Below are 13931 nucleotides of genomic sequence, written 5' to 3'. Positions count from 1 at the left end.
CCACGGGAGATGTGGGGGCAGGGGGGCTTCCCTGCCTGCATCTTCGAAAGCTTCTCACCAGCCATCTCTTCTCTCCACCTCTCCCTGGGGGCTTCAGTATAACCCTGAAGATGAAAAGGAGCACATGTGCTCTTTCCCACCCATTCCAGCCAGAAGAGGCCCAGCGAAGGGCTCTGATGGGTCCGGTTGCAGTCTGATCCTTCCCTGAACCGGTCGCCACAGCCAGGGGACGGGTGCCCACCCTGTGGGAGGGTGAGGTGCTAAGATGGGTCGCCCACCGGAGTCACGGGCTAGGATGGGTGAGGAGTGCCCCATGAGACCAAAGAACAAAGAGCAGGGAGGAACAGGCACTGGGCACGCAGCGGCCGTCCACCCCGCCGGCCGGTGACCGGGGCCTCCGGGCCGCTCGGCAGAACCTCGGCCTGCTCAGGGCGGGAGGGCCCCCCCTGCTTATAGTGGCTTGTTCACGAGAACGGTCTTCTTCCTGAAGAGAAGGGCAGCCCCTCCCGAGAGGCTCTTTGTAACGGTGCCGCTTCTGAGACCAAACCAGGCGGCGCATTCACGTTGCCCCTGAGGACTGACTGCGTACCAGGCACTGTCCGTACTTCATCGAACTTCATCCCTAGAACACTCGCAGGAAGTAGGTACAATTACCCCCATTCGACTGATGAGAGACTCTCACAAGGCAAGTGTGTGGCAGAGCCGGAATGTGAGCCGGGTTGGTTGATTCCGGGGCCCCTCGATACCGAGTAGAGCTCGTGATCTCCGGGGACTGACCCGCGCAGGCACTCGGCTCCCTGAAGTCTGCAGTGGCACAGCTATGTCACCTGCGTGGGGATCACGCCCACCCTGTGTGTGGACGCCCTGGGCATCGTCCACTGCGCCCTCGTGTGATTCCAAGAGCAAAGAGCCTTGGGTTTCGGACCGCTTGGCCCCTAAAATCCAGTGTGCGCCCCCACCCCATCCAGAGTTCACAGAAGCACCGACACCCATTCCAGGCTGGCGGAGAATCTGTTGCATTCGGCTACAAAGAGGCCGCCTGTATGGCCCCGGTGAGGTGCCTTCCCGAGGGACTTGCAAGGGGGATTGCCCGGAGCCACCAACTTGAGAACCCAGCCGGAACCTTACGCCCTTCGGTGCAGCTTGCCTACATCATCAGAACAGCTGTGATGGAGCCTGGGAAAATAAACACGTCCTGGTTTTGGCTGCTGACCTTCTAGCCCGGACCGAGAGCCAGCGCCCGCCCCACAGCAGAAGTGCCACCTTCCTCAGTCCCTCGGGAGGCGGGTATGTGCCAAACAGCATCCGTGAAGTCAACCAGCTCCTTGATCGCGACAATCTGCCTTTCAGACCCACGCTTGGATTCCCAAGTTGGCTTTCCAAGTAGGAAGAGAACACAGCATGTATTTCAGTCCACTTGATGGTTGCGGGGAGAGTCTATGGAAGCCAGAGTGTGCCCTGCTGGGCCAGGTCCACGTTCATCCAGTGCCCCCTACAGGGCCCGGCACGCAGCAGGTGCTCAGTACAGGTGTTAGATCTATCTCTGCCTAATGGTGGGGGGTAGTCTCCTGCCACAAAGCCTCTCTCCCCCGCTTCCTTCCAGCCAGTGTTTTTTGCTCTATCGCCAGCTTGGGTCCGGATGACTCGGTGGCCACAATCCCAAGGCAGGCCTCCAGTTGTTTTGCCTTGAACTCTAGAGAAATCCCGGCACCACCATCGCCAGGGTTGGCCTTGCCTTTACCAGCAGGTTGTTCCATGGCTCTGTGGGGTTTGTGTTGCCATCAGGGCTCTTGTTCACTGGTGCCCAGAGAAAGTCCTGACTCTTCCTCGGGCGTTGGGCGTGTGTTTCAGGATCCACCACTCATCCCCCTGCTGTCGGTTCCTCCAGGTCCCTGGGCGCCACCCGCCGCGTCCTTAGGCTTCAGCTGGAGCTAAGGCAGAGGGACAGAGTTCTATGAGATCGGCCATTCCTGTCGTTGACATTGTTTTATATTGTTAATGGTCCACGGACCAAGACTTGAAATTGTTTACATTGTTTTATATTGTTAATGGTGCACGGACAAAGGCTTAAAATTAACTATTCTAAACTTTTCTACCTAAGGGCACCTGGGTGGCTCAGTCAGTTGAGCCTCCAACTTTTGATTTCCGCACAGGTCATGATTCCAGAGTCCTGGATGGAGCCCTATGTCAGCTGCGTGCTAAGCCTAGAGCCTGCTTAAGATATTCTCTCTCTCTCTCTCTCTCTCTCTCTCTCTCTCTCTCTCTCTCTCGGCACCTAAGTGGCTCAATTGGTTAAGCATCCAACTCTTTTTTTTTTTTAATGTTTATTTATTTTTGAGAGAGCCGGAGAGGGGCAGAGAGAGAGACAGGGACAGAGGACTGGAGGTGGGCTCACACTGACAGCAGAGAGCCCTATGCGGGGCTCCAATTCACAAACCGAACCATAAGATCATGACCTGAGCTGAAGTCAGACGCTTAACCGACTGAGCCACCCAGGCACCCTAAGCGTCCAACTCTTGATTTCAGCCCAGGTCATGATCTCACAGTTGGTGATTTTGAACCCCGCATCGGGCTCTGGGCTGACAGCTCAGAGCCTGCTTGGGATTCTCTCTCTCTCTCCCTTCCTCTCTGCCCCTTCCCTGATTGCTCCTCCCCCCCCCACCCCAAAAAATAAATAAACATTAAAAAAAAAAAAAAAGATTCTCTCTGCCCCTCCCCTGGTCACATTTGCACACTGTCACTCTAAAATAAACAAACATTTCTACCTAAGTTAACCAGCCATCCAGCCCACCTGGTGAGGGCCACAGAATGGCAGAACAGTGACCTTCTTGTTCTTCCCCTTGTCTGCCCAGTCTTCTTACATTGCAGTAGTGGCTCCTCGGGTCCCACTCCAGGCCCCAGCAATGCCCAAGAGGGTACCAGGTCCCTGCGTGGAGAGCACGTGACATAATGACGGTACAGGGCTACCACACATGCGGGGAAAAAGTGCTATGGGAAGAAAGCAGAAAAACAATACCATTCCCATGGCTCCCAGAGCCACACCTTGAGCACCTGCTCACAGAAAGAACACAGCTGGGAGGCGGCATGCGGGGGTCTTGGGAGTTGGTAGTGGCAGCAGATGAGCAGGGAAATGGAGGCAGGGCCCCAGGAAGGTGGTGCCGAAGACTTTGGACTTGATCCAAAAGTCAAAATGAGCCACAGAGGGACTGTCACATTTGGTGCCCAGGGATGTCCCTTTTGCCTCTGGTTAGACACAGTGGGTGTCTTCTCCTTCGGGAGCCCCTCATAGTCTCATAGTCGGGGCGCCTGGGTGGCTCAGTTGGTTGACCATCTGACTTCAGCTCAGGTCACGGTCTCCCGGTTTTGTGGGGTCGAGCCCCGCATCTGGCTCTGCACTGGTAGCGCAGAGCCTGCTTGGGATTCTCTCTCTCTCTCTCTCTCTCTCTCTCTCTCTGCTCCTCCCCCACTCACTCTCTCAAATAAACTTAAAAATTAAAATTAAAATAAACTTAAAAATTAAAGATGATACGTGTGTGTGTCATGCAGAAAAAAGGACTGGGACGAGAAAGCAGCAGGAGGGGGCAGTGACCCCAGTGTTGGGCGGTCTTGGAAGCAGAGGGACAGGCAGAGACTGACCTTCCCTTGGTCATCAGGGCGTTCACAGCTGCCAGCCAGGGCCACACCCAGGGCTCAGAACTAGAACGAGAGGAGGAGACACTAAAATACCGACCGGAAAGTTCTCATGGTTTGTGGGTGAGGACCCAGCGGTTTCCGGGGGACCCCCCCCCCAATGTCAGTGTCTATTCGTCTTTGAAAGTAGTCCATTTATCTAGAGGGGAACTTCATGGGTTAGGAAACTGAGGCCCGTAGAAATTAATCTCCCCAAGACCCCGGAGCCTGACAACAGAGCAGGGATTCAGATCTGTGCCCATAAAGACAACAAGGTACCATTTGACAGCCACCAGACTGGCAAAAAAATGTTCAAATGGCACACTAGGTGATCGTGACAGTGGGTTGAGAGAGACTCATTTTCTGCTGGGAGTGTCAATTGACAACATCATTTTGAAAACAATTTGGCTGTATCTGCTAAAATCGATGCGTTTAATACCCAGCGAAACCAGAAAACATTACTAGAATATCCATCGCAGCACTGTTTACGACAGCAGAAGTCTGGAAACAACCCAGATGTCTACCAACAGAACAGACGTACAAATTGTCGTGGAGCCCTGGGGTAGAATACTTTGCAGCAGAAGAAGGGAGTGATGCACAAGTCAACATCGTGCCGAGAAAAAGAAGTCACGGAATACACGTGCTAACCAGGTCTTTGTTTAAATTCAAACATCCATCACTTAAGGACACCCATATGTATGTGGTGAAACAGTTCAACATTATCGATAATGTCTATATCTTAGGCGGGGTGGCCGACACGGCTGCTAATGCAGTCCCTCTTTATCATTGACACATATGATCTGAATCCGGAGAGAATTCGCCATGAGCCTGGCTCCCCTCACTACTGCCATCCTTACTCAACAAGGACAAAAATTGGGACTTCCCATTCACCAACGATTCTCTTTTAAAGGGGGGATTTTTATTTATTTTTTAATGTGTAATGTTTATTTTTGAGAAAGAGAGAGCGTGAGTGGGGGAGGGACGGAGAGAGGGGGAGACACGGAATCTGAAGCAGGTTCCAGGCTCTGAGCTGTCGGCACAGAGTCCGATGCGGGGTTCGAACCCACAGACTGTGAGATCATGACCTGAGCCGAAGTTGGACGCTCAACCGACTGAGCCACCCAGGCGCCCCAACGTTTATTTATTTTGGGGAGAGACGGACAGAGCATGAGCGGGGGAGGGGCAGAGAGAGAGGGAGACACAGAAACCAAAGCAGGCTCCAGGCTCTGAGCTGTCAGCACAGAGCCCGATGTGGGGCTTGAACTCACAACCCTGAGACCAAGAGTCCCTGTGCTCCACCGACTGAGCCAGCCAGGTGCCCCCATCCTGTCTTTCTAAATGACAGGCAGAGTTGCTGAAAGGGCTCTGAGTTTGTAGGCAGCATATCATCTGCAGTTGTAATGCTGCTCAGAGGAATTGTGAAGTAGCCTATAAATTTAGATCGTTCTCATTATGTAGCCAGTAGCAGCTTGAACCCTGAACTTGGCTTTATGATTTGCCACCACACATTCACTGAGACAGTCAGTGAAGTAAAACATGTATATGGCTTGTCTGCCCTAACTTTGGAGAAGGTACGAGGGGCTGCAATGTGTAAAGTTTCCAGTAACTCATTCATTGTGCACTTCTAGTGAATAATGCACTTGGACCCCAGTCCATCTGTCCTCCAGTGAAAGAATTTAAAACCACATTAAGACAAGTGGAACCTGGTCCAACCGTCCCATCCCTACCGCCATTTTTCCAGATGAGGAAACTGAGGCTTCAGGAGGAGGACACTTGGGGTGCCTGGGTGGCTCGGTTGAGCATCCAACTCTTGATTTCGGCTCAGGTCATGATCCCAGGGTCGTGGCATCGACCCCCAAGTTGGGCTCTGCGCTGAGCGTGGATTCAGTCTCTCTCTCTCCTTCTGCCCCTCCCCCACTCACACGCTCTCTCTAATAAAAATAAAAAATTAGGAGCGCCTGGGTGGCTCAGTCGATTGAGCCACCAACTTCAGCTGAGGTCACAATCTCGCAGTTCTTGAGTTCGAGCCCTGCGTTGGGCTCGCTGCTGTCAGTGCGGGGCCTGCTTCGGAGATCTGCTGCCCCACTCTCTCTCTGTTCCTCTCCTGCTCACACTCTCAAAAGTAAATAAACCTCTAGAAAAACATATAAAAATTAAAGTTAAAAAACAAAGAGGAGAGACGCCCCCAAATCAGGAGGAACAGAAGGACAAAGGAGCAGACACCTCTCCCGTGGGGTTCATAAAGGAGTGGGCTTCTCCACGCAGGTGAATGGGAAGATCAAAGGGCCAAGGGTGCTGGGGGGCAGGGAGCCCCTTGATTGCAGCAGTTGGGGGTGAGGGGCGAAGCAGCAGGACCAGCTCTTGGAAAGCCTGATAAGCCCAGTTCAGGACCCTATAAGGGAGTCAGCGCTGAAAATGACAACCCCGTTTGTGGCAACGTGGGCAGACCAAGGTGCTCGCCACCTGGTCGGCTGGCCACATGGGCAGGATCCTTACAGGCAGATGACCCCTGCCTCACTGCAGACAGAAAGGAACTGTCAGCCAGGGATGTCATACCTGCTCATTCCCCCAGCCCCAATTTCGGTTTCTGACCCCACCCCACCCCACCCCGGGGGGTATCAGAATCAACAGCCCCTCTGGGACCTGTCAGGGCCAGCTGGACCTGTCCTTCCACGGGCTGAGCTAGAAGCTGCATCCAGTGGGTCTCACCTCTGCCCTTGTGATAGAAGGGAACAGGGGCTAGCTCCCTGATAGCCCAAGAGAGATCCACCCAAGGGAGGTCGAGGAGAGGAGCAGGGAAGGCTGGACACAATAACTCTCCATGTTGGCACTCAGACTTTGCCTTTAAAGTCCTTTAAAGGGCCAGCCTTCCTTCATGTGTGAGGTTTTAGTAGTGAAATACATGCAATTTTTTTTTTATTTCAGAAAACTGCCTCCTGTTTTCTTATAGACAGTTTCTTCCCTGCTCACTGAATGGCTGGAAGCTTTGCCGTGAACTTTTCAGGGTGAGACATTAATGACGGTGATCCCGACTGGATCTCACATAATTCTCTCTTTCCTAATTATCTTGTTCGCGAGAAATAAACAAGAAATCCCTGAAAACGGAAGTCATTTCCAATTAGACCCCAAACAACCCATCAACTGGCCGGTAGATGGCGCCAAAGTGTAGTCACTGCCTTTGGACCCAAGGGCTCTAACCTGGTGCCTTCAAACACGGACTCCTAGCCTTTCCTTTCCATACCCGGAAAGCTGCCTGCCCTCTCTGCAGCCCTGTCCGCAGAGGGACGGGGACGGGGGCGGGGGCGGGAGCGGGTAATGAGGTGAGGAAGACAAAGTCTCATTTTCATTCAGCCCCATGGGAAGGGGAGGAGGTTTCTAGAGTGAATCTGGTCTGAAGGAGGGGATTTCCCAGCTGAGCTTGGTAGACACGTGCGTGTCCTGTGTCTACCTGGAGAAGAGAAGGGTCTGACAAGGAGAGCTGCTCTGAGGTTCCAGGCATGTTTGGGGGACGACTGAGAGTGGGCAGAGGAGCGTCTGGGAAAGAGGATCGGGGCCAGACCACCAAGTCCTTGCATTGCTGCAATACTCTCTTCGGTGAAGGTGTTTCACCTGAGGGCGATCATTTCGCCTAAGGGGGTCATTCCGGCTGCCTGTGGAGGCTGAGAGAACGGAGGAGGGCGGCTGGAACAGAACCAGAAAACAATGCAGCAGCATATTCTTGCCCCTCCCCGCCTTCCTCTGCACCTGCTTCTTGGCTATAATCGTCCTCAATTCCGGGCCACCTGGTCAGGCTGACAGTGCTGCCTCCCCCTGGAGATGGTCTATGGGGGGGGCGGGGGGGGTCCTGCAGCCAGCATTCCAGGCCCCAGAGCACCAAGGTCAGGTGCGGAGATGGGGAGGATGCGGGTCTCGGGCAGAGCGGCAAGGGGCCTGGAGGCGTCATGGGCTGGACAGCCCGGGGCGCAGGTCTTGAACGCCTGTGCAGGGGCTGGCTTGGTGCCCTGGGACCCCTGGGCATTTCTGCCCTGGGAGGTGGGCGGATGAGAGCAGGAATGTGGAACAGGTGAATCCAGCAAGAGCCAGCTAAGGGGGCCAGGGCTTGGAGGCTGAGGGACTGGGGCGGGGTGGGACCCTGAACATGGACGGAAAGGACATTTTAAAGGAAAAACCCAGCCCACGTGGCAGCTGTCAGAAAGTGGGGGCCGAGGGATGAGTCAAAGCTGACTCACAGGGTTTGAAGGTGAGTCAAGGGAAAGTGACGGTGCTTCCAGGAAGTTGGAGACCACGCCCATTCTTTGGGGCCTGAAGCACTGGCCCAGACCGTCCCACTTGTCATTTGCATGTTTACAGTCTGTCCCTCCCCCACTAGAATGTAAGCCCCTGAAGGCTCGGCCTGAGACTCTTTGCCTGGGGGGTTGGGGGGGCTCATAGGAGAGGGACTGGGAGGCCTGGGGGGGGGGCTGGTAGGGGGTCACACCGCACCCCCACCAACAGACGCAGCCTCCCCCTGTCGCTCCAAGTTCCCAGCTCTTCACTACACTGAGACCACCTCCTGGGGAAGGCCTTCCAAGCAGATCCAGCGGCCCTCCTTCCCATCCACCCCTCCTGCCACACTCCTGTTCACCCCCCCAGTCCCCTTCGCTGGATGCCCATCCCCTCGGATGCCCCACAGACGGTTCAGCCCAACATGGTGACACCAAACAGGCCACCTGCTGCTGTGGCCACTCCAGTGTCCCCCACGCGGGATCCCTCATGTGGGGTCCTGTAGGCTCCTTCACCTCCCCTGGACTGTTCTCTCGCAAGCCTGCCCGTGCCCACCCACCAGCTCGGGGGCTTCCGGCCCTACTCAGCTCTCCCTGGGCCTGACGTCCATGCACATGGCAGAGTGGGACATCTGAATGCAGGCCCCTGGGACAGTCGGGCCACGTTTCGAGTCCCCTGGCACAGTGCCCTGCGGGATCTGGCACCCACCTCTTGCTTCGGCTGCGACAGCCACCCTGCCCCCCCGCAGGCTGTGTCCCCCGTCCCACCCACCCCACAGAAAGGCTTTTCCAGCCTCCGTTTCCTTGTCCGCCTTCTCACTCCTCCCTAAGACTCCGTCTTCCTTCTAGATTTCACTTCTGCAGACGCTGTTCTCTTTCCCAGATGCCCTCTCCCCTTCCCCCTCCAGCAGCTAACACCACTGTCAGTTCTCAGAGAAGCCTCGGGCAGTGCCCCCACACCCTCCCCGCGCTCCTCGGTTTATAAATCTGCGTATTCACCTGCCGATGGCCTCATGGCTGTCTCCACCACGCATGTAGCGATCCGACGTCACACCCACTGCATCCCAGGGCCTGGACACGGGCTTTCAGTAAACGGGCATCAAATGGTGCTCGGGGCACCTGGGGGGGCTCAGTCGGTTGAGTGTCCAACTCAGGCCATGATCTCACAGTTCGTGGGATCGAGCCCCACGTCTGGCTCTGTGCTGATGAGCATGGAGCCTGCTTGGGATTCTCCCTCTCCCTCTCTCTCCCCCTCCCCCACTTTCTTTTTCTCTCTTTCTCAAAATAAATTAAGAAAAAACAGGCGGTTCTCATTGAACAACAGGACACTGTTTCCCCTGTCAAATGGCCACATTCTGCTGACACCAGTGGGAGAGGAGGGCAAGGGAAGGCTTGCCGCGCCTCCCTCTGGTGACAGTGTGTGCAAACTGACAGGGAAGTTATCAACCCCATCTGGGACTTCCAGGAATGGCTGCCCAGGCTGGGCCTCCAAGGGCAGGTTAAAACTTGCCGGGAGAAGAATGGTTTGGGTACCAAAGTGCCCCCAGTTTTGTGGTTGGTCAGGGGGAAACTGGCGTGCTGTGTGGAAATCCACTTTAGGACCAACTCGAAAACATATGGCCTGGTCACTCCACGTCCCATCCTTTCACTTCCTATGGGACCGTGCTCTCAGCCCCCCCCTTCCCTCCCAAGCAGTGAACCCAAATCCAGCAGATGGGGCCCAAGTGCAGGACAGCATCACCGTGACCTGGTGGCTGTCTCCTCACTCCCCATTACGAGAACGGCGCATCATCCTTCAAGCATTCACTGCACGCCCGGCCCTACGGGCTTTCCCAGCATCCTTCTGTGGCTTCACTGCGATCATCACTAATGTAGTGATGAGAAGACCGAAGCACAGAGAGGTTGGGCAGCTTGCTGAAAGTCACACAGCCAGTAAGTGGCAGGGACAGGGCTCATGGTCCAGAGGCAGACCTGCACTCATGCTCCTCCAAGTCAACTGTGTCTATTTCCAAAGTATGAACCACTGAATTTCCCTAGATAATTCGATTCTGAACCTATCTCCTTGGTGTTTGCTAAACAAGATCAATTCTTAAAAAACAGCGTTGTGAAGTGTAACCGACATGCAACAAACTGCATGTTAAGCACGATCTGATATGTTTCGACATACTTGTACACCTGTGCAACCGTGCTGCAGATTAGACGGTGAACAGGTGCCTCAGCCTTCCTCGGTGCAGCTGTCCCCCTACCCCTGCCTTTGCCGCCCCCTCCCTCCACCCCCAGGGCAGCCACAGGTCTGCTTTCTGTCACTAAACGTTGGCTTGCATTTTCTCAAGTTCCATCAGTGACTGGTACGTTTCCTTCAGTGTAATGACTTTCTATACAGAATATTTACCAGTATATGCCATAATCTGGGTATAAAACAAGTCCCAATAAATTTGAAAGGATTTGTATCATGGAGACTATGTTCTTCGACCACGATGAAATGAAATACTAGAAATCAGCAACAACAAGATTTTTGGAAAACCTCCAAATATTTAGCAACTAACACATTTATAGATAATCTGTGGGTCAAAGAAGAAATCAAAGGGAAACTGAAAAGTTACTTATTTCGTGCAGTTACCATGTGCCAGGCCCTGTGCTGGGTCATTTCCCAAAACAGACTTTGCTCGCGTAAGGCTCACAACCCTACAAGCATAGTCTTCTCATGCCCATGTTACAGAGTCAGTGACTTGCCCAGGTTACATGGGCAGGTAGATTCAAGATCTGACACTTGAATCCAGAGCCCCTGGATCCAGAGTCCAGCATTCCAACAGAGTCTTGCGTTCCAGCTTAACAGAGGGACACCGGAGGGTTCAAGTGAAGAAAGAAAATGGTCAGGTTCCCTGGACAGCAGATCACTTTGGGACCAGTTCCACAAATATTTAGGATGTGGATATGTGATCAGAACCCAGAGGAGGGAGCAGGAGGAGACTGGGTGGAAAAGGAGGTGAGGGGGGGCACGAGAGAGCAGGGGTCAGAGGACTGACTGGAGTGGAGGAGCACACGCCACGCTGGGGAGGGGGGGGTCTCACACTCTGAGAACCTATTTATACAGGGGATTGGGCCTGATAGGTAAGTCGGGATGGGAAGGGCCCCTGGGGAGATGGAGGTGACGGTCCACGGGGACATTACTCAGAAGAAAAAAAGAGGGAATGGTGTCCAGGCTTGCATTTTCTAAAGTTCCATCAGTGACTGGTATGTTTCCTTCAGTGTAATGACTTGTGCGCAGCCCTGTGGGGGTAGTTCACAGTGAAGTTTAGAAAGGAGTGACAAGGAACATGGGGGACCATAGGCTACAGGGTGGAGACAGGTGCAGTTAGGTGGCTATGGAGGTCTTTTCCACGAGAGGCTGGTTGTGGTGACAGGGGTGAGGGACTTGGGGAGGGAAGTGGACAACAGAGATGGAAAGCAGCAGACGGACTCGAGAGGCATTCAGGAGGCAGAAATGGCAGGGCTCACACCAGATCCCCATGGGGATGCTTGGGCGTTCTAGAAGGTGGTGGGATAGCCGGTAGCTGAGTAGTGAGTCCCAGAAGACCAGCCAGGTGGGGCAGTGAGTGAGCTCAGTGTCCAGCTGTGGCGCTAGAATGGTCCCGGCCCAGGCTTCTCTGTCATCATCTGCACAGAGGTCCTGTTCCAACAGCTCCAGAGAAAGGCCGGAGAGGGGGGGCGGGGCAGCCAGCACGCTGGTGGTGGAACTGAGGCAGAGATCCCCAGGGCAATGGGGGTTGGTGTAACCTGTGGCCCAGAGGCCAAGAGGAGGCAGGAGGAGAAAGTTTTTTTACTTGGTAACTAAGGCAGTCAGGAGAGAGCTTGAAAAGGCAGGAGGATGTGGCAGGAGGGAGGGTTATTCAAGTTGGAATCAGCTGGGCAACAACGATCCCAGGAGTGACCTTGGGCTGAGGTCTGTGGAGCGGAGGCAGGTGAAGTCTCCAGAAACCGAGAATGTCATAGCTGGGGCCTTGAATGGCTCACCTACAAGAAACCTGAAACTTCCCCGGGGCTGTGACAGAAGTGGGGTGGAAAGGAAGAAGTGGGCTAGGTCTCCGGGTCGGGAGCAGGAGTGCCCCTGAGCGGTCCAGGTGGAGAGGGCTTTGGCACAGCGAGAGCCAGCCGGCTAACTGCCCCTCCTCCTTGTCTCCTCTCCCCTGCCCCCTCCCGGCCCAGGCTGCAGGGAAAACCCGGGCAAGAGCTCCCAGACACAGATGGGGTCACAAATACGTTTTACAAGGTGCCCCAGCAAATGCATGACAACCCCCGCCTCCCCTGACCACGTGGCTGGAAGTTTCCATTCTATTTCTTCCATTTTTTTAATGCTAGTCAAGACGCCCCTGCCTCGATTTCACACACCCGCGGTGGGTCTCAAGCCCCATTTTGAAAACCCCGTTCAGGGAAGAGTGGGTTTTCCGGGAAATGAGGAAGTGGAAGGAGAGTTCAGTCAGGTTTGTTTACAACGTAAGGAGCTTCCAGATTGTTCCCGGGGGAGGGTGAGGCCGGAGTGCTGGGAGGAGCTAGCGACAAAGGAGCCGAGGGCTGAGCTCTTTTTCTGGGACACACAGTGCTCCAGGCGGGGTCCTTCAAATCAGAAGCCACCTGGTATGGGCTTGGGTGGCGTCCAAGGGCCCCTCCACTCCAAGATTCTTATGACTCTCACCTGCCATTGTTTAAAATCCCTTAGGAATCCCCATTTAGAAATTGGCTTTGGGAGCAAGTTAGTCCCCCAAACCGCGAACTAGATACTTCATATGGATACCTCAAGTTACGTAAAACAGGCAATAAAGGGCTTTACAAAATTCTGGTGGGTGTACTGGGCGAGAACGCACTCGTTCACCGATCCGGAAACTCCAGACTAGTGTGAAGGGCACCGTTTCAGGGCAAACCAAAAGCAAGTAGAGGTGATGGGGATTAAGGAGGGCGCTTGTGATGAGCCCTGGATATTGTAAGTGAAGAATCGCTAAATTCTACTCAAACTAAAGGAAAAGAAAAAAGAAAAAAAAAAGGTAGAAAGCCCCAAGGGATGGAGCATGGGTTTGGAGAATCCAGGCCTAAGGGTCCATGTCAGCATTTCCCCCTGTGCACCGCGTAAGAAAAGGACCAGCCCCCGACCCCAGCCACGGCCTGCGTTTGGAGGTTCCAGGGCAATGGGGGGGGAGGCAGGGGATGACCCTGTCACCTGCTGGTGTTCCTCGCTCCTCATCCCACGGTCAGAACCGGGTCCCTGGAGTCCGACCAGGCTCCAGGGGCTCCCCTGGTCCACACAGACCCCCGCGTCCCTGGAGGCTCCCCTGCTTCAGGGCAGAAACGAGGGGTCGGCCTGGCCACCCACGCACATGCCCCGGTCACCCCTCACACCTGTCAGGGCCCAGCGCCTTGGCACCCCTTAACCAGGCTGTGGGCAGGGGGGGCCTCCGCACCACGAGGCTCTGGCGGGCACCTGTTGCCCCACTTCCAGGACCGTGAACCCATAGTCGCTGCCCCGGCCTTAGAGATGTGGCATGGGACTCCCGAACCCTCGGCCGTAGCCCCAGCCCCGAGCCTCTGATCACTGCCCCAGGCGTATACCTGCGGGCCGGACTCCTCTCTCCCCGAGACCCTGACCCCGGCCTCAGAGCCCTAGAACTGGCCCGGGGCCCCTGGTGGCTAGCGCCGAGGGTCCCGAAGCCTACACCGCCTGGGGACACCGTCTAAGAAGAGCAAATTACTTCTACAGACTTCAGAGAGGCCACGGCTGCGGATACCCGGTCCCGGGCCTGGGTGGCGCCACTGCGCCCGCGCGCCGAGCTCGCGGCGCACGCTCGGGGTAGAGGGGGCAGGGGCGCCGGCGGGAGGCAGGGCTGGGGGCGGTAGCCCCGGAAGGCGCCAGACCTTCGCGAGAATTCCGGGCTGCGCAGGCGCACGGAGACGGGCGCGGGGACGCGCGCGGCGGCCGTTGGGGGTGGAGCGCTCGGGGCGGGCCCGCGC

At 55.4% G+C, this 13931-nt stretch overlaps 1 long non-coding RNA gene across 1 annotated transcript in view; it reads left to right on the top strand.

Moving 5' to 3' along the window:
- Positions 1–6927, top strand: part of LOC121032311 (uncharacterized) — a 35379-nt gene extending 28452 nt beyond the window's left edge. The window contains exon 3 of the long non-coding RNA XR_005791220.1: positions 6595–6927. This is a non-coding gene — a long non-coding RNA (uncharacterized LOC121032311). The remainder of the gene's footprint in view (positions 1–6594) is intronic.
- The last annotated feature ends 7004 nt before the right edge of the window (positions 6928–13931 follow it).

This window comes from Herpailurus yagouaroundi, unplaced genomic scaffold, assembly GCF_014898765.1.
Source record: "Herpailurus yagouaroundi ecotype Mexico unplaced genomic scaffold, PumYag 141, whole genome shotgun sequence".
NCBI lineage: Eukaryota > Metazoa > Chordata > Mammalia > Carnivora > Felidae > Herpailurus > Herpailurus yagouaroundi.
This window is presented reverse-complemented; position numbering and strand designations above follow the sequence as displayed.